This window comes from Podarcis cretensis (assembly GCF_951804945.1).
Source record: "Podarcis cretensis genome assembly, chromosome: 5".
NCBI lineage: Eukaryota > Metazoa > Chordata > Lepidosauria > Squamata > Lacertidae > Podarcis > Podarcis cretensis.
Window position 1 is genome coordinate 68,551,430 of NC_137174.1, and position 19,779 is coordinate 68,571,208.

Here is a 19,779-nt window from a genome sequence, read left to right on the forward strand (position 1 = left end):
AAAGCTGTTCCCCTTACATCCCATCACATTCACATGGTGGTGGTGCCACACAACTCAGTGGGAAAGCATGCTGTGACGAAGTGTGCATTTTAACTGTTTTATAGCCTGGTTCTGTACACTTCTTGCATATTCTCTGAATGTATTCCAAAGAAATACACCCCCCATAACCTGTAGGAGAATTCCAGTCTAGCTTAGCCCAGTCTGCTTCCTTTCATACAGATCTTGTATAAGAAGAGAAATGTGCATATGGGTTTTCATGCAGACTTATTGAGATCTACCCCTCCACCCACTTGAAGAAAAATCAGCCACACATCTTGAGGCATTAGGTAGAAATCCCCCTAACAAAAGAAAGTTATGACCAGGAACTGCCGGCCATGCCCACATAATACATAATGTTAGGGTACTGTGAAATAGTATGCCTTTTCCAAGCACTTAATCAGCTTAACTTAACTAATGTGACTAAACTAAGAATTTGATAGTGTAGGACCATTTGTGCTTGATTGACTTCAGTTAAAGTTAACATTGGTTTTGACAGAGAGCTGTGCATGCTGTTACATATCTCGCCTTCAATTTTAAAACAGTATGCAGAAAAGTAACTGGAAAAAGGACACAGACAGTTCTTTTTTAAGATCAGACTGGTCAGAAATAAGCATTTTTGTGTTTTTATATTAAAAACACCCTGTGATCCTTGGATGAAGGATATTTCAGGAAGTTTTTAATGTTTGATGCTGTATTTTGTTGGAAGCAGCCCAGAGTGGCTGGGACAATCCAGGCAGATGGGTGGGGTAAAATGAATGAATGTGATCATTCTAAAGTTTGACATGTGCTTATGCATGCACACAAAAGAATCCATTTTGTGCCAAGTTTCCTTACAACCATTTCCTCAAAATGCACGCATGGAGAGGCAATGCTGGAAATGCTAAGGACAGGCTGCGTATGCTGTGCGATCTGTTAGCACATTTCCTTGCTTTCCCCACTCCTTGAATTTCAACTAAATGCCAAATCATTGCAAGTTATGAGCAGGATAGGAATGGATTGTAGTGGATTGTCTGCAGCCCATATTGCTTTGGCACTCACTACAGGGAAGAAAAAGAAAGTCCACTTGTATCTCACTATTGTGGAGGAACAAATCAATTTTATGGCATGCCTGTTTGTCTCAACGGCTTGAGGGCTGCGTGTGACAAGGTCTATAATTCTATCATGAGGATGCTAAAAGATGCACCTGGGCTAGAAAGACCACATTGGCTAGTCCAGGCATGATCAAGGACCTAGATACAGACCGTGTACATGAAAATAGGCTCACAATAATAATTTTCTGCCTCCCCCCCCCTTTTTTTGGCATATCAGCATTCTGAGACGTTGCTCCCTTTTATATTGTTTGGGTTCATCAGTGAACTGTAGCATGGTGACTCTTTTAAAAGCCTTTGGAAACATGACAGTCTGAATGAAGAATAGGTTTGAAAAAACATGTAATTGGATAAAAAAAGCAGAATGCTTCAAAACACTTTTTCAGACACATTTTGCAGCCTGCAGATATGGAGGGGGGCCTCTTTATAGTATACATGCCATACATAATTTGATCTTTAAAGCCTTAAACAGTGTAGGATCTGGGGATCCTTGGTGGCACCTAAAATCACAGACTTCCCAGACATGTTCACCTGGTGCCTTCTTTGCCATTTTTTTTTAAGGTGCCAGATGAAATCTACTCTGTTCTTTTAAGCTGATTTCTTTTTTAGGCTGTAATTCAGGGGTGGGAATCTGATCTGACCAATGCATTGGATCCTTCTCTTCCCTACCCCTCATGGGCCAAATTTGACAGGTGAGTTGGGCTACCTACTTGTGAATCATCTGATGTCTGGTGACAATAGACAGGACTTCAAAGCCCTACACAGGGCTTGCAAAGAGGGAATTTGGTTCTGCAGCCAATCCAGCCGACCTGATGTCAGATGTATGGTAGGGGGCATGGTTTGGGGGCAAATGGCCTCACAAGCTCAATTTGACAGTGGAGATTCCACATCCTTGCTGTATTTTCATGCACCCTTACTTGAGCCATTAAATGCAACAGGGCTGACTTCACATTTATTTGTTGTTTTTTAAAACTGGGAATTTGCTCGCTGATCATAGTGTTTTATCTGCCTATTCATTTATTGAGTTGCATTTTTATATACTGGAAATGACTGAAGGCCATCTTCTTGATGAAAGGAGGGGTGTACCATGCTATCAATCAATAAACAACAAAGACAAGGCTTATGAGAAGATACAAATTTGATGAACTACTGCATAAAGCATGCAGTTCCAATTTGCTGAGCAGATTGCTAGGCTAGTGCTGTACTGTCTCCCTTGGGGTATTTCAAAAAGATCTTTGCTCCCTGTGAAAGAGATTTTTTTCCTGCATCTTTTATGGGAAATAATAGAACTCCCCCCCCCCAAAAAAAAACCCCACCACCCAAAACATGAGTGTTTGTGTGTGTTGCATTTATCTTGTAAACTTAACAAGGTGGCCAAAGGGGTCTTTCTTTAACTTTTCCAAGTTACCACTAGTACCTATAGGGCAGAGATGTAAAAACACATAAAAATCTGTTTGCAATTTATATACAATATGACTGAAGTACAATGTATGTATGTAACTCAGCTACTTGCCCAGTGTGGTATCAATGAGAATTGTGACATATAATACTAATGATGAACTTCCCTCCAAACACAGAGTATAACTCATTCCCCCCCTTTTTATTTTAATGGTAGCAATTTGTTTTACTTGCTTTTCTGTCAATCTAATAGGAATATAATTAGTGGAATCTGTGACTCCTTTATAGAACTCCTTTGTAGGCATAGATGCTTTTACTGCCCACTGCATGGCTGTCTCCTCCGGGCTCCTGACAGTAAGTAAATTGTCACCAGCTTATGTATGCTTGAAAGCACCAGCTCCATGCAAATTAGAATCCACAATAAATGCAAATTACAGCAGTTATGATATTGCTTTCAATGCAGGTTAACTTTTAATTTCAGCAATTAGTAAAAACAAAACAAAGCTGCTGTCTAGATCATGTGTATTCCCCTTAGTGCAATTTGAGTAGGCCAGTAAGCTAAGCCATATTGACTTAAGGTCGGGAATATGGATGTCTGCAGCTTACCGAAGTATTCATCAAAATAACTGCTTTATCAGAAAACAATGTATTTTTGCCTTATGATCTACATTCAAGAGCTTTTGAAGCATTTATTTATAGAGCATCAATGCCGTACTCGCAGGTTAAGTACCACACCTGATCTATTTGACTGCTTAAAATATTGCACTTCTGGCTGAAAGACAACAATATGGAACAAAACAGTATGTCTTCCTGAGCAACAAAAGGCTACTCCCCTTAGCAGGTTTCATTTTGTAGCTTCTATCAAAAACCTGTTATTGGTTTCCCTTCCCATAGGGGAGTGCTGTATTTTTTTGAGCATTTCTTCTTAGCAACATCCCCTGATAGCATCTTGATTTCATAATGAAGCCAATGTGTTTATCCGATTTCATGTACCTGTTGGTTTCTGCTCTCTTCACTGTGCAGCGAAAGGCTTGTCACAAGACAATGTTTACATTCCACAGACAGCATTGCTGTTGGTTTTTCCCACGGGAAAGGGAGGCTGGATGTGACGTACACTGGTTTCCTGTTCTTTGCAGTTCAGTGTGATTCTCTCCGTGCTTCAGAGGAGAGAGGATGCCTTTTCTGCTTCGGCAGAGGAAAGATGCATTTCTGTAATCTACCAGCTTTGAAATGTAAATAAAGCAATTTAGAGTATGTACACATATTCCTCATCATTCCGCTGTGCACGGACACTGGATACTATAAATCAACATTGTGGTTATGGGCCCAGAAGACGCAGTCATCGGAGTGCCGGCAAGGAATGCAATGGAATGCAAAGGGACGGATCGGACGGTATCTGCGCGTCAAGATGATTGATGAGGTATGTGCTACTGCTCCGGGCAGCCTGCCAGCATCTAATTAATGGCTTTATGGCTGGACTTTGAACTTTTATGTCCGTTTGCCGGGAACAGGCAGCGGCTATGGCTATGCTGGGGAAATCGAAAGTAACTTTTAAAAGGGCTGAAGCAGCTGCAGAAGTGACGCAGCATGATTTAGGGCAGCAGAGAGAAAGCACTTTTGAACTTGCCTTTGGAATGAGGCTTGAAGCAGCAGAGACGCAGCTTGTATAAAGCAGCTTATTTAAAGCAGCAGAGATGATGCAGAAGGCTAATGCTAGAGTCATGATGGCCCTTCAGGATGCTTGTGGGATTCCCAAGCTTAATAAGAAAAATTATGCGGACTGGGTTATCTATGCAGAGGCTATTCTGCGGAAAGAGGGTCTGTTTGAAGTTATTACAGACACCCCCCCAGCTCCAATTACAGATGCATGGAAAGCTAAAGATTCCAAAGCAAGGGGAACTCTTACATTGATAGTATCCCCAGAAGAGCTCTGTCTATTGCGTGATAAGACCTCAGCCAGAGAAATTTGGGACGCTTTGAGGGAGGCACACTTGAGGACAGAAGCTGGATCTACTATGTTTTATTTTAACAAGCTGCATAATATGGCTCTTGCTGAAGGTGGAGATGTGCGTACACATCTGATGGAGATGCAGAATCTGAGACATGAGCTGCAACAGAGAGGACTCAACTTTCCAGAGGCTGTGTATTCCTTCATGATACTACAATCTTTGGGTTCAGGTTGGGAGTCTGTTGCGACTCAGATTGCTGTACAGCCTACCGCTCAGCTGACAGTGGATTATGTCACTGCCGTGATTCAGAATGAAGCAGATCGCCGGGGTGCTAGCTGCATGGGAAAGGGGGAGACTTCACAGTCGTCATCCCAGAGTGCAGTGGAACCACCAGATGGCGCCAAAGCTTTGAAGGCAGTGAAATGTTACTCCTGTGGACGTCTAGGCCATATGAAGAGGGAATGCAAATATCCCAGGGCCAAGACAGAGCAGCGCAGCGAAAGCTCATCGCGTGGAAAAGGCCAGAGCAAAGGCAGAGGTCCAGTGTCCAGGACAACGCAGCACAAGGCAATGGTCTCACGCTTCACCCCAAAAGTTGCAGAGGTCCAGAAGACGTCTAGATCTTTCTTCGTTGTTGATTCGGTGGCAACGCATCACATGTGCAACGATAAGCGACTGTTCGTGTCTTTTACACCGCAGGAAGGTGCGATTCACCAGGCGGATGACCACACAATTCCCAGTAAAGGCTACGGAACTGTTGTTCTTCACAGTTTGGACTTATCGATTCAGAATGTACTTTATGTGCCAGATGCCAAACATAATTTGCTCAGCGTTGGACAGATGAATGAGCGGAACATTGACGTTTCCTTTAAGAACAAAAGGTGCATCATCACAAAGAAAAATGATTATGTATTGTATGCTGAATATGTTGATCGTTTATATGTTTTGTATTATGATGATGTTGTGCAGGATGACACTTGTTGCATTGCAGGTTCTAACGAAAGTTTGCATGCAGAATGTATTCATGATTTTCATCGAAAATTTGGTCATTTGGGTTTTGAGGCAGTATCTAAAATGCCTGCCTTGGTTGAAGGTATGACTATTAAACCCTGCAGGTACCACATGAAGTGCAAGGCATGCGCAGCAAACAAGGTGAAAATGGCTGCGAAAGGTAAGGTGTCTAGTAGGCAAGCTACAGAACCATACCAAATTATTCATGCTGATTTGGTTGGACCACTAGCGCCCTCTTTGGGTGGAAATAGGTACTTCATGGTTCTCATTGATGCATTTTCCAGGTATATTTATGTGTACAATCTCAAGCAGAAATCAGAGGCTTTTCCTAGGTTCAAGGAATTCTGTGCTTGGTTGGAAAATGTGCATGGTAAGAAGGTAAAAATTCTTTTCACAGATCGCGGAGGAGAATTCACTTCTCAGCAGTTTGAAGCTTTTCTGTCTGAGAAAGGAATTCAACACGATTTGTCTAGTCCTCGCTCGCCATGGCAGAATGGACTTGCAGAACGAGCAAATCAGACGTTGCTTCAAGGGTTAAAAACCTTGCTGCATGATGCCAATCTTCCAGAGAGTTATTGGGCCGAAGCTCTCTCATGTTTCACTTACAGTTATAATCGCAGGTTATCTTCAGCGATTGGTTGTACCCCCTATGAGAAGATGTTTGGCAAGAAGCCATACATCAAACACATGAGAATTTTTGGTTCTGACATGTGGGTTCACTCACCACAAAACTCCAAGTTAGACAAGCGTGGTTTGCATGGTATCTTTCTAGGTTATGAGAAAGGTTCTTACAGAATAAGGATGACTGACTCTAAGACTATTAAGCTCACAAGAAGTGTTGAGTACAATGCCAAGTGGGGGGAGAATGTGGGAATTTTCCAATGTTACCCTGATGACAGTGATGAGACTGAGGATAGTCAAAAGCAACCACAACAACCCACACCCACTGATGAAAGTGCTGATTCTGAGTCTGAAACTGAATCAGGTGATTCAGAGGATTTCAAGAGTGCGAAAGCCTCTATGCGACCCTCTGAAAGTTCTGATCAAGAATTGGAGGAACCATTGTTCACAATAGGTCGCTTTTCTCCTAAGAAGGAAGAGGAGAGTGTTGAAGACCTAAGGCTAATTCGCAGGTCACAAAGAGCCACAAAAGGCAGACCTCCAAAGAGATTTGCTGATGAGTTTGCCAAGATAGCAGTAACAGCTGTTAAAAGCTCCAAGAAGGTATTTGAACCTTCAAGTTTCCAAGAAATCCAGGATTTGGATTCAAAGGAAGCTGAGCCATGGTTAAATGCCATGAAGGCTGAACTTGATTCCTTGGAAAGGAACAAAACATGGGACCTTGTTCCGGTAGTTCCAGGAATGAAACTGCTTGGAAGCAAATGGGTCTTCAAAGCGAAGACTGATCAAAATGGCAAGGTAGTCAGACACAAAGCCAGATTGGTAGCCAGAGGTTTTGCACAGGTACCAGGTGAAGACTATCACGAGACCTACTCACCCACAGTGAGGTATGAGAGCATTAGGCTTATGCTCAAGCTAGCTGCAGAGGAGAATCTACACATTAGTCACCACGATGTGAATACAGCTTTTCTGTACGGATCTCTAAATGAATCACTTTATATGCTTCCACCTGATGGCGTACAGGTAAAACAGGGATTTGTTTGTGCTCTGAAGAAGTCCCTTTATGGTCTCAAACAAAGTGCACGGTGTTGGCACACAAAACTCACTGAAGTATTGTTTTCTCTAGGTTTTAAGCAAGGGAAAGCTGATCCATGTGTATTTGTCAAAGAGGAGGGGCAAAAGAAACTGTATTGTTTGTTTTATGTTGATGATCTTTTATTCTTTTGGAAAGATGTCACAATGTACAATAACGCCCTAGCTCAACTGAAAGAACACTTTGACATGAAAGATCTTGGTGAGGTAAACAACTACCTATCTCTGGAAATAGAGAGAGATCAAGATGGTAACATTCTAGTACACCAGTCACAGAAAATTGCTGATGTGTTAAACAAACTAAACCTGATGGATGCTAACCCTGTAGACACACCGATGACAACAGGTTATCAGGTAGATGACACTGAAGAAGCATTTTCTGACACTACACTGTACAGAAGTGTGCTAGGCAAGCTAAACTTCATTGCCAGATGCTCAAGACCAGACATTGCTGTTAGCTGTAATTTGCTAAGCAGACAAGTCAACAATCCTACTGTTAAGGATTGGAAAGCTCTGAAACGCATAGCGCGGTATTTGAAAGGCACTATGCATTACAGACTGAGATTTAACAATCAGAAGTCTGGTGGTCTTGAGATATTTGCAGATGCAAGTTTTGGAAGTGACACTACAGACAGGAAAAGTACGTCTGGAGTTTGCTACATGTACAATCAGGCTCTATTTGATTGGTCATGCAAGAAGCAAACAACAGTTAGCTTAAGTACTTGTGAAGCTGAACTGAATGCACTGTCTTATTCACTCAAAGATTGTGAATGGTTGTTACAATTGTGCAAAGACATGAAAATTCCTGTCAAATGTCCAATCCAGGTTTACCAGGACAACAAAGCATGTTTGGCTTTGCTGAATTCTGAAGGTTGTAAGCAAAGCACGAAGCACTTGCAATTGAAGTTGCAACATGCTAGGGAACGTATTCAGAAGGGACTCGTAACGGTGTCCTATATGCCAGGTAATGAAATTCCTGCTGATGTATTGTCCAAGATTGTATCAAGGGATCAACACTGTACCTATGTGCAGAAGTTGGGTTTGTACTGATATTGTACGAACACGCTGCCCAGTGGTGTTCACAGAAAGGGGGAGGATGTTGGTTTCTGCTCTCTTCACTGTGCAGCGAAAGGCTTGTCACAAGACAATGTTTACATTCCACAGACAGCATTGCTGTTGGTTTTTCCCACGGGAAAGGGAGGCTGGATGTGACGTACACTGGTTTCCTGTTCTTTGCAGTTCAGTGTGATTCTCTCCGTGCTTCAGAGGAGAGAGGATGCCTTTTCTCCTTCGGCAGAGGAAAGATGCATTTCTGTAATCTACCAGCTTTGAAATGTAAATAAAGCAATTTAGAGTATGTACACATATTCCTCATCATTCCGCTGTGCACGGACACTGGATACTATAAATCAACAGTACCTCCACACTGTCAATGTTTGTGTTCCATTTCTGGACTGTTTGATGCAAAATCCTGCACCTCGCTAAAACTACTTTCCTAGGTTTGCCCTCCTATTACAATATGTAATGGGTCCAAGAGACATCAAAAGGTTTATCATGTTTCTATGATTGAGATGGTTCACTACAACGACATTATTCACTACCATCATCTCTACCCAAGCTGAATATGCATAAGTGGGAACCTAAGAATGATTATGATTTACTTGTTGGGCTGCATCTCTCCATATGAACCAACCCAGACCCTGCAATCATGATCTGAGGCCCTTCTTCACAATTTCTCAGAAGACACCATTTCTCCACAAGAGTTCTGGATCTTTCTTTCTTTCTTTTTGCTTTCATTCTTTCAGTGTGTGTTGCTTTTAATTAAAAACATTATTGGAAATACAAGGTTTGTGGAGAAGTTTGGTTTTCTGAGAAGTAGCTGCATTAATCCTGAAGCAGCAGCTGGGAGTATGAATGGCTCTCCCCCTTAATGAGGGAGCCCAGTCCTACTGGGTAGTTTGCCCAGCACCACCAGATCTCTGCCCCCTTTTCCATCCCATCCCATGAGGGAACTCTCATAGAAGGTACCAGACCAGAGTTGAACAGAGATGGTGGTGAAACCCAGAAGCAGATGCTTGGGTTTGCCCCATCGATCCTCCAAAGCTCTGCCACTCAGTGAGCAAGTGAGAGAGACACAAGGAGAGCTTTGGCATCTTGTGCATGCTGTACGTGTCTCGTTTGTCCCATGGAGAAGCCATAGAGCAACACACAAATAGACAGTGTGACTAGTCTTCTGCTTTGCAGGGAGGAGGGTAACTAACTTAACATTAACGTGAACTTCTTTGCAACACCAGAAGCAACTCAAGCCCCTCTTCAAAGAAGGAAACCCAAATCCAGCCCTGCACCTCCAACCCATAGCCTCTGGAATGGGAACAATTTCATTTCTTGTTTCTGATGATCTCTGGCTGGTCCTCATCTGGGTAAACTGGCTCCTCCTGGAGCTTCCAGATCTCTGGGGGAAGGTCCAGCGGAAAGCAGTGGACAGAGGTGTCGTTAAATATGTCCAAGTACTGAGGGTGAGAAGGGCGGGCTTCTTCATCTGTTGCTATTGAAACCTTTGCAATGTAACTGTAGTCCTTTTGGAATATCCTGCTCAGCACCCTGTCTTTAATGCCCTTGAAGCTGTCCCCTGTGATGACCAGTTGCTCCAGAGCAAGTTGTTATAGAGAGCTTTCCCACAGTGGACCATGTAGAAGATTATGGATGCAGTGTTTCCCCTCCTCGAGCAACAGAAGGAGGAAGGCCAGCTGGTATCGCGCTTGGACGCAAGAGGAGAAGTCCCCAATGCCATAACACACGCACTGCAAGCCCTGGGCTCTGCTGCGGCTGGGCTCCTCCAGCAGCCAGGAGCTGGGCTCAAGAACTGACTCAGCTGGTGGTGTGAGCTTCAGCTTCTCGAAGGCAGAGAGGGCCTTCTCCATGGAAGGCCTGGTTGCCCTCTTCCCTGCTGCTGGGTGTTTGGGGAGGGATTTTAAGATGGTTCCGAGGCTTGAATCCCAGAATTCTGAGCTCTGCAGTTCTGAACACGCCTCCCGCAGCCACAGACTCTGCCTTTCTCCTGCCTTGTCAGGGCTCTCGGGCTCTCTGCTGCTCCGCTCATCTCTCCGTTGCTGGCGCCTCCGCCTCCGCCTCCTGCTCTCACCCCAGAATGGTCCTTTTCTGAAATGGCTCCCCATTTGTGGAATCTTCTCCCCAGAGAGGCTTGCCTGGAACATTCATTACATATTTTTAGGAGCCAGGTGAAAAAGTTTCTCTATAACCTGAACATCCTATGACATTTTAAATATGCTTATGCAGGGAAGTTATTGGTTTATCTTATTACGTATTCTCATTTTGTATTTTTATGTTGTGAGCCACCCTGTTATCTTCAGATGAAGGAAGATATACAAATTTCAACAACAACAATTGCTACTTTCCTCTTGCCTTCCTGTAGTCATTAAACTCTGTCTAAATGTCAATTGCCATGCTACCTTTTCACAGCTAGATAAGAGGATTCCTTTTTTGTTGACATACCTGTAATATCTCTTGGTGAAATTATAGCAAGGGAAGTCTCACAAGCCGGTACAAAATCAGCTTGCTTAAAATCCTTGATCTCAGGGGCAAGTTACCTTATGGAACAGTAATTACTTTTTGTTTAGGTTCGTTTATATGCCATTCACGTATCGCCTACTTTCCTTAAGCACACATCTTGATATCTGAGAAAGAGTTTAGGTTTAGTAAAATATAAATTTTACAAAAATTTAAGTTTGTGATGGATTTCTTAGTTTTATATGCTGTGAGCAGGCCTACAAAAATTCTCCTCACAAGTTTACAGTTTTGCACAATTCACAATTGTTAGGAGTTTAAATGCTGTAACATCACCATTTTCATACTGTGTAACTGCTCTGGCTTCTGATCCCAATCCTGGATGTCCCATTTTGGCTCCCATGCTCAAAGATGCACTTTTTTTTTGTCCCATGGCGGGGTGCAAATCAGTTGACTCACACCAGAGTGTGGGACCAAGAAATGGAAGTAAAGCTTACCTTGCCCTGCATGTTACCCCTCTTCCTCCTTCCGCTGTGGCTTTCCACTGATGTACCTCCAGAAGTGTTGTCGGTTTCCAGAAGTACATTGGCTTGCTGTGGCGGGTGAAGGTGTGAGGGAGGGAGCCAAGTGGGAAAGCATGAGTGAGAGGGGATGCAACCTCTGTTGAGGCCCTGTCCCAATTTCCCTCACTCCAGTGTTGGAAGATATCCATTTGAAATAGTTAATTCTACTTTTTAACATATCCCCATTTGCTCTTAATAACAGTCAACCACTTCCTAATGCAAAACAATGTTCTGCGTCAACTACAACACTAATTGGGTGATGGTGGTGAATGACAGAAACTGCTAAACAATAAAAACGTTGACAAATATGGAGGGAAAATTCTACAAGGCAACCTTCTGAGAAAAAAAGTAAAACATCAGATGTCAGAAAAACAAAATATTCTGAGAAATTTCGGCTTATCTGCAGCCTCTTTTAGACCCTTAATCTATGAATTCCATAAAGAGATGTTGCTTTCAGTAATGAAGAATTGTCTTGATGGAATGGAATAAATGGGTGCATTTTATCTTCCAGCAACAGTGTACTTGCTTTCAAATGTGCATGGAAACTGTAGAGGAAATTCAGTCTCCAATTCAACAAAAATGCAAACATAACCAAACGGTTATGTTCATAATTGCTCAAGTGCGGCTGCCCTCATGAATTCTCCAAAATACAGCCTTAGGATTGGATGATCTGAACTGTAATACGACTGAGTTGAGTTGTTAAGAAAAGCAATTTCTTCATATGTTCTATTTTCTAACATTATGGTCCATTTTTTCCCCTACCTCCCTGAGCCTTATTTAGCATTTGTACCCTGAGGCAAATCTAAAGGCTCTGAAAAAGTGACGGCACAGGTCTTAAACAGTCAAAAAGTGTTTCCATGGCAAATTGTACAATAATGTCAATGACTCATGCCCCCCCCCCCCCCAAGCAGTTCTTGAGGCAACATCCTCACTGCTGTTTATGGCAAACAAAATAAATAAAAATCAAGTCAACAGTAAAGCTTGACATCGGAGATTGCATTCTTTCAACACAGCTATTGATTTGCCTTAATTTAATAACATCCTCTATCTTTGAAGGGTCAGAGAAAGTAACAGCGATAAAACAAAATACAAAAATGCAACGTCAGAATTAAAACACCCTCATGGCTGTTAAAAGTCAGGCAAATATGAATGTATTGCAGCACTTTTGGGTAATGTTCAGGCTCAGACTCTGGTGAATCTCCAAGGGAAAGGAGAACTGTGAGCATTGAAAGGAAACAACATTTTTTTATTTAAAAAATCCCAATATGGCCGATTTTATGGTTTTCTGTTCCTTGTGCACAGGCTATTTTGCACTGGTAGAATTCTTTGTGTTCCCACCCTTAGCCATAAAGTAGCCAAGTTTGCAGGTTTAATCCCCATACAGGCCACCTGCATATTCCTGCATTGCAAGGGGTCAGACTATATGACCCTTGGTACACCTTCCAACTCTACAATTTTAAGACTCTATGATTCTAAGTTAATTTTCCCTCTATTTTTCCCTAACATGTCACTATCATCACAGGCATGCTGCTCTAGAACCCACTAATTATACCTGTAATAGAAGTCTGGTGGGTATGCGTTGCTTTATCGTGGTTGATGCTGTGCCATAAATTCTAGCACCCTGAAATACTTCTGTACTCCCTACGGATTGCCAAAACTTTCTGCACAACTTTAATAGGTCAATTAAATTCAGCCACTTGGAAAACACAAGTGTGGGGGGATATGCCACATGGCACCCTATTTACATAAGTTGCTCTGTATGCACTTCTTGCACGTGTTTGCAAACTGCATATAAGGAGGGGTCCAGATAGGGAAGGCACATAACACTTTATGCGCGCTAATTCTGCCAGCTAGGATTGCCAGCAATATATCTGCTTGCTGTATTTTCCAATAAGCTTGGGAAACAAGGCTAAATTGTTGCCACATCAAGTCACAGACTTGAGCTTGAAAATAACTTGTTCTTTAAATGAGGGAAGAAAGCAGTGGAGAAGCTAAACTTCAGCCATTGATAAAGGATCGATACACAGGGGTGGGTGGGAAGGCAGAAATCCCATTGTATGGTGTAGCAGATAATTAATTATAAGACAAATGCATCATATAAAATTGTACGCTATGCTGAGCAGTTCATGTGCGTCTCAAATTAGCCATTCTATTGAATGCCGTTTTCCTTTACTCTTTATCCTTTGCATAAATTGCTTTTCCTTATTGTAATGAAAGAGTTGAGGCATTTTTAAAACATGGATTGCTTACTGTGCAGCCTTGAGAGGAATAAAGAGCCAGATTATAGTGCTTAGCTGGTGTGAGCAAGGGCAGGGATCAATTTTTAAGCCCATTGTCATTTAATTTATTTGTAATGGTTCATGATTTACCCAGCACATGTATTAGTGCCTATACAAAAATGGCATTATTATTTATACATATTTAAAATCCATCCACTTCTCATTAAAGGCAGGAAGGAAGCAACAGCTTTGTGTACCAAGTTTTCAAGCAATTTATTCTCTTCTCACAGTTTTCAGCGATTCAAGATTAAATTAATCCAGTCACTGTACAAGCTAAAGCAGCTTTGGGTCTCATTTTTAGTTGACACACCACCATAGACATTAAGCCCAGAGGCCTCATCAATTCAGGGGCAGAGCTGCTCTTCAACTCAATTTACTATTTCTACACCATCCTTCATTGTATAAACCAGGAGAGTATTTGTGGCTCAAATCAGTCATCTCATGTCCTCATTCTGGAATCTAGCATAGAACATTTCCCAGGATTATGTGTTCAGGTCCCTCAGAGATCTTTTCAAGTACAAAACAGGATTGGGATATGCTCTTGTAACTCCAGGCTAGAGAATTTAGGCCTTGTGTCTGTGCTTGTAGACACAGAAAAGCACAACAGCCTTCCTGAGGTAAATTCTAATGGAGGAAGCTGCCCATGCTCATAGACCAAAACAACAGCCCCATCCTTGGAAACAGGTTTTTATTTCCCTGCCTGACACAGCCCCATCCTGAATAGCTAGCTTCTAATGATTAAAAACAAGAGGCAAAAGTAAGAAGATGCGTCAAGACACTAAAGGAGTTTAAATAAGAAGCTCTGAACTAGAACAGTACCAAAGTTTTGTTCATTATCATTTCAGCAGACATCAGGAATTGCTGAGGGCATCAGAACTTTAAACAGCTATTGCTTCACCATGAAGGGTAAGGAACAGGTTTCCTGACATCTGTGACATCATGATCACAATCTCATTGCTATACAGAAGGAGGCTGACTGGCTTAGAGGGGCAATGTGGCAGGGTAGAGAGGAACAAGGAGAAGGAAAGTCATTCCTCAAATGCCTTCTTGTCTCAGGCTTAGTGGATTTTGCCTTCAGCAATAAGGAGTAGGGAACTTGTGCATTAAAAAAGTTCATACCCCATTTCCACTTACTTTTACAAGAAACCAATATTCACAACACTGATAGAAGAAAATATGAGCTTTACGCCTTTTTTGAAAGAAGTTTGCCCATATCAAGCTGGTAGACAAGTAAAACAAAAAAATCTGGTTTTGTGTAAATGGACATAAAGGTGCTTAAAACAAAAACAACAACAACAACAACAACAAAAAAACCCAACCCTTAAAGCCACAGAATTAAGTTTCAGGGGACCCAGAGGAAAATGTGATTCACTCCCAAGTCTATTGGTAAGGCACCTGCCAGAGGCATTTTGGCCTGCCTAATGATTTCTTTAAAAACTTCCAGAGGAGATTCCATCATTTATCTATGCAGCTTATTCCAGTGCTGATTAGATGAACTGCCGTAACAGGATATTGTTCTTAATGGATAGAGGAAAAGCATTTTCAGCATGATAGTCATTTTCAGCTTCAAAAAAGACTTCTGTTTTCCATCAACCAAAGCCATTGCTTTGCCTAGTCTAACTCCAGGCTCTTTCATTCACCAGCTTCTGCTATACCATACTGTGCTAGTAAGATACTGGGTGGGCATTTTCAAACTGTACATTTACGTCCTATGTTTATTGTTGCAGTCACTTAGAAATAACCTTAACATAGGATACTAGGGACGTGGGTGGCGCTGTCGGTTAAACCACAGAGCCTAGGACTTGCTGATCAGAAGGTCAGTGGTTCGAATCCCCACGACGGGGTGAGCTCCCGTTGCTTGGTCCCTGCTCCTGCCAACCTAGCAGTTCGAAAGCATGTCAAAGTGCAAGCAGATAAATAGGTACCACTCCGGCAGGAAGGTAAACAGAGTTTCCGTGTGCTGCTCTGGTTCGCCAGAAGCGGCTTAGTCATGCTAGCTACATGACCCAGAAGCTGTATGCTGGCTCCCTCATCCAATAAAGAGAGATGAGTGCCGCAACCCCAGAGTCGGCCACGACTGGACCTAATGGTCAGGGGTCCCTTTACCTTTAGTCAGGATACTAAAACAGGTGGGGAAGGAGGACTCATGAAGTCCTGTTGGGTCAGGCCAATGGCCCATCTAGTCTAGCATCCTGTTCTCACATTGGCCAACCAGATGCCTTTGCGAAACCCACAAGTAGGATTTGAGCATAAGAGCACTCTTCTCTCCTGCAGTTTCCAGCAACTAGTATTCAGAATCATCACCGCCTTTGACCGTGGAGGCAGAGCATGGCCACCACAATTAGTAGCCTTTACCTCCATGCTGTTATCTAATCCTCTTTCAAATCCATGAGGTTTCAGAGGCTGACAACCATGCTTACATCTTAATAAATTGAATGATAAAGGCTAACTCTAACACAACAGCTTCCGTTCTGAGTTTACTAAAGCCAGCTGATTATATATATTGTTCCAGTCACACAGAGGGCCCCCTCACCAGCCCTACAAGATCCTCAAGGTTGCTGACTCTAGCTTGGAGCTCTCCAGGCAAAAGTGGCTTTATATTGGTACATGGTGTCCACTGGGAAGCAGTTTTCGGTGACATCCACATGGGGTCTTTAACCTATGAACTCCTTACTGAGGTGGACCCCTCAAAAAGAAAATAAAGAAAACAAGAGCAGTACTCTTCTCCAGAATGGGACTTGCTTCTTCCAAGACAGAAAGAGCATTTAGTTATGCTTGCTGATGTAGAACAGATTAGCAATGACTAATTCCTCTTACTCAGTGCTGTAACACCGTGCACAAGGCTGTGGCTACATACTTGTAATAAGCTTCTTGCTTTATGCAACATCACAAAAGGTTGCGGTTTGATCCCAGGCCCATGGAATTCATAAAGAAGTCTACCAAGGATGCAGGTGAAGGCACAGAAAAAGAAAAACAGGTGGGCAGCTGAGCATGGAAGCTGTTGCAGTGATTGAATTGTTTACCTTGCATGATCTGCTGTTACCTCTCACTTTCCGTAAGCAGCTTGTCCAGCTTTCATGAGAAAAAAAGCATGTCTTTTGACTGGCATTAGGGTTTGTGTAACAGCACTGCTGATCAGATGCCAAGAGACTGAGCCAGGGTTTTAGGTGCCTGTGCTGTACCATCGTGTTAACATATTTATATTGATCCTCAGTGACTACTCTCATATCTTAAGAGCCTGCGGACACCATTTTAATGGGTAAAGTTGATGTCGGGTAAATGGATACACACCAACCATCATCACCACAGTTGTAAACTTTCCTTTTCATTCAACTTAAAAGCATTACTCCGTTGAGAGATGAATTTATTCTTTAAAAGAAATTAGAATTTTAAACCATATTTTAACCCAAAGGCATTCCTCTTGAAGGAGGGAAGCGTTCAAGTAAGCAAGCGCTAGTCCTTAACTCAGATGACACATATGGGGCATTTTCCTGAGTGATAAAAAACATGTTCACATTAAGAGGTAATTGGGAATTAAAACTGCTTAGTTTAACTGGTTAATCAATCCTTCTTATCAGTTAGAATCCAGGTTCATGGTTCATGCCTCCTCTACACCATTGGTGGCAATGTCTAACAGTGTGCGGATGGCTGAGACATGGTTGCTGATGGCTATGGGAAATTTCTCCACATTAGCACACAAGCTAACCCTGCATGCATCAGTATCCCCTTAAGCAACTATATATAGCACAGGTGGGTTTCCTCCAGCCTCCAATCTCCTTTTATGCACCCATCGACTACTACTGAAGCTGCCCTGTTCTTCCACCCCCTCCAGGATCCTTCCCTCCTGTTAATCTACACTTTATTTCACACCACTGCTGTTAGAAGTACCTCCCCCCACCCTTTCTATGTGGTTGCAAAATAACTGGAATGGGCGGTATTGTATTTCACAAAATAAATGGCTTTTTGAAAACATTCTTGGCTTGGAAAAAGAAGGCCCTCCCGCATAGTTGCCCGAAGATGAATTGGAAAGCTTCTGTGCGCTCTTGCTCTCTCTGTGTATAGTGTATTATGGTCAGAAATAAATTATTTTCACTTGTTTTCCAGAAAAGTAGCTGTATCTGTTGTACTTCTTTTTTAAAAAAACACCTCTATATTTAATTGAGAATAACCCCATCAGTCCCAGTAGGGTTGAATTCTGATTAGACCTGCATAAAAGTGGAAATTTAATCTGAAACAGCCATGGGTGGCCTTCCAGATGTGTTAATCCAGATCATTTGTTTCCAGCTCCACCCATTACTAGCTACTGGCTCTGCCCATCACTAACATGCAGCCCTCATCAGATTATTCCTGACGGAATGTGGCCCAACAAAGGAAAAAAGGTACAAAAAAGGTACATAACAAATCTTTTCAAGTACAGTAGATCAACAGAATAATAGAATCATAGATTTGTATAGTTGGAAGGGACCCCAAGGGTCATCTAGATAAATCCTCTGCAATACAGGAATCACAACTAAAGCATCCATGGCTGATGGCTATCCAACCTCTGCTTAAAAACATCCGCCACATTTCATGGGAGTCTATTCCACTGCCAAACAGCCTGTTACCATCAGAAAGTTATTCCTGATGTTTAGTCAGAATCTCCTTTCTTGTAACTTGAATCCATTGGTTCAGGTCCTACCGTCTGGAGCAGCAAAAAGCAATAAAATCTAAGAGGGCATGAGTATGAACTAAGGGTGTTTTCAAAATGAATCTCATCCCAAAATAGCAACAATCAATCTCAAATTGTGTAATTAAAGATGATTTGGTGCTCTTATGTAACAAACCTGCCCCGCCCCCAGATCGGACTACTTGCAATAAGGAAAGTGATGGGGAAATGCACTGGAAAGTATGGAATGACAATTTGCTTTATACATTGTATAAGCTCTCCAGAAATAAATCAGAATGAATCTTCGATAAAGAGCCAAGATTGCACAAAGCTTGCAGGGGGATTAGACAAACAAATCAGGATGGATGCTTCATAAACAGGTCATCTGGAAGCAACCAAACTTACCCAGCAAGCGCAGCAACCAAGGATTTCCACTAAAAAAATATATAAATGTAATGGCACAATGGCATGTTCTTCCTATGTGCAAACCCTTCAAGCTTCTGACCACCCTCCAAACAAAATAAAGATGAAATTTTTAATCCCATGATTTAGCTGGACAATCTTCATATCCAAATTCTCTTAAGTGTTAATGAGCCTCACTTCATGCTGTTTTACTCTAATGGTCTCACAAAGTCAGCCATGATATACTAAGGACTGTGACTGGTGTTTCATTTTCCCTATGCTCCCTCTATTAGTGATGAAGTTGTATTGTGGTATTCCTCTTTTTTTTTGTCATGCACATTTTCAAAATGACATTTCATGTTCAAAAAGACCAGACAGTTAATTGACTTTTTAAAAAAATGTTGGGCTAGTTACTAACCCATATCTTCCCTTGCATGCTCTTGCTATACTTGCTTCATGCTGGTTCTGCACAGTAGCTGCATTTTCTCTTCTAATTCATCTTTCCCAAAACTGATTTCTGATTCTGGAAGCAATTAGGAGTCACGTTATTGCTTTCCTGTCTAAGGAAATGGCTGGATAATATTGTCCTCATTAAGGGCCTAGCCACACTACCATTGGATCTGTGTTGGTCACGCCAAGTGACTGAAAAGGCTGCATGCAGTGCTTTCAACTCACAGCAAACTGGTTGTATCCACCATGGGCAATATCACAGCAAATGATTCAACACGCATGATGAATCAAAACCTAGGCACAGCATTATATTCATAGACTAAGAGGCATAATGTACAGGCTTTTTCTATGGTCACCCTGTACCTTCATAGTCATGTGACTATATCCTAAATCCCAGTAGATTGTAGTCTTGCTAATAATTCTTGTTTTGAGCTAGTGGTATATTTTCACAGAATTACCTGAACCTGGTACAATCACCACTATTTCTTGTTTGCTACAGTCGTGTTTACTTACTATGGCCCCAACCGTGTATTTCAGAAAGCATGGTGGCAAATGCTACCTGCATAGCACCCAAGCAGCAAAGTGACATGTAGTGATAATTATAATTTTGCTACACTATGATGCTACACTGCAAGAGGGAGAGAGAGAGTTGGGTGTGTATCATTAAGGCCACTACCCAAACTACTTGCTTCCATACTTTTAAATATTAGCAGGTAT

At 42.1% G+C, this 19,779-nt stretch overlaps 1 protein-coding gene and 1 pseudogene across 2 annotated transcripts in view; both read right to left on the reverse strand.

The window, feature by feature from the left end:
* RBP1 (retinol binding protein 1) overlaps window positions 1-19,779 on the reverse strand; it is a 38,812-nt gene that overhangs the window by 11,171 nt on the left and 7,862 nt on the right. The window lies entirely within an intron of this gene.
* LOC307217416 (SRR1-like protein) lies at window positions 9,024-11,232 on the reverse strand (annotated as a pseudogene). Its single transcript has 2 exons — window positions 11,221-11,232; window positions 9,024-10,451 (listed from the first exon to the last, which is right to left on the reverse strand). The product of its transcript is annotated as an SRR1-like protein (transcript).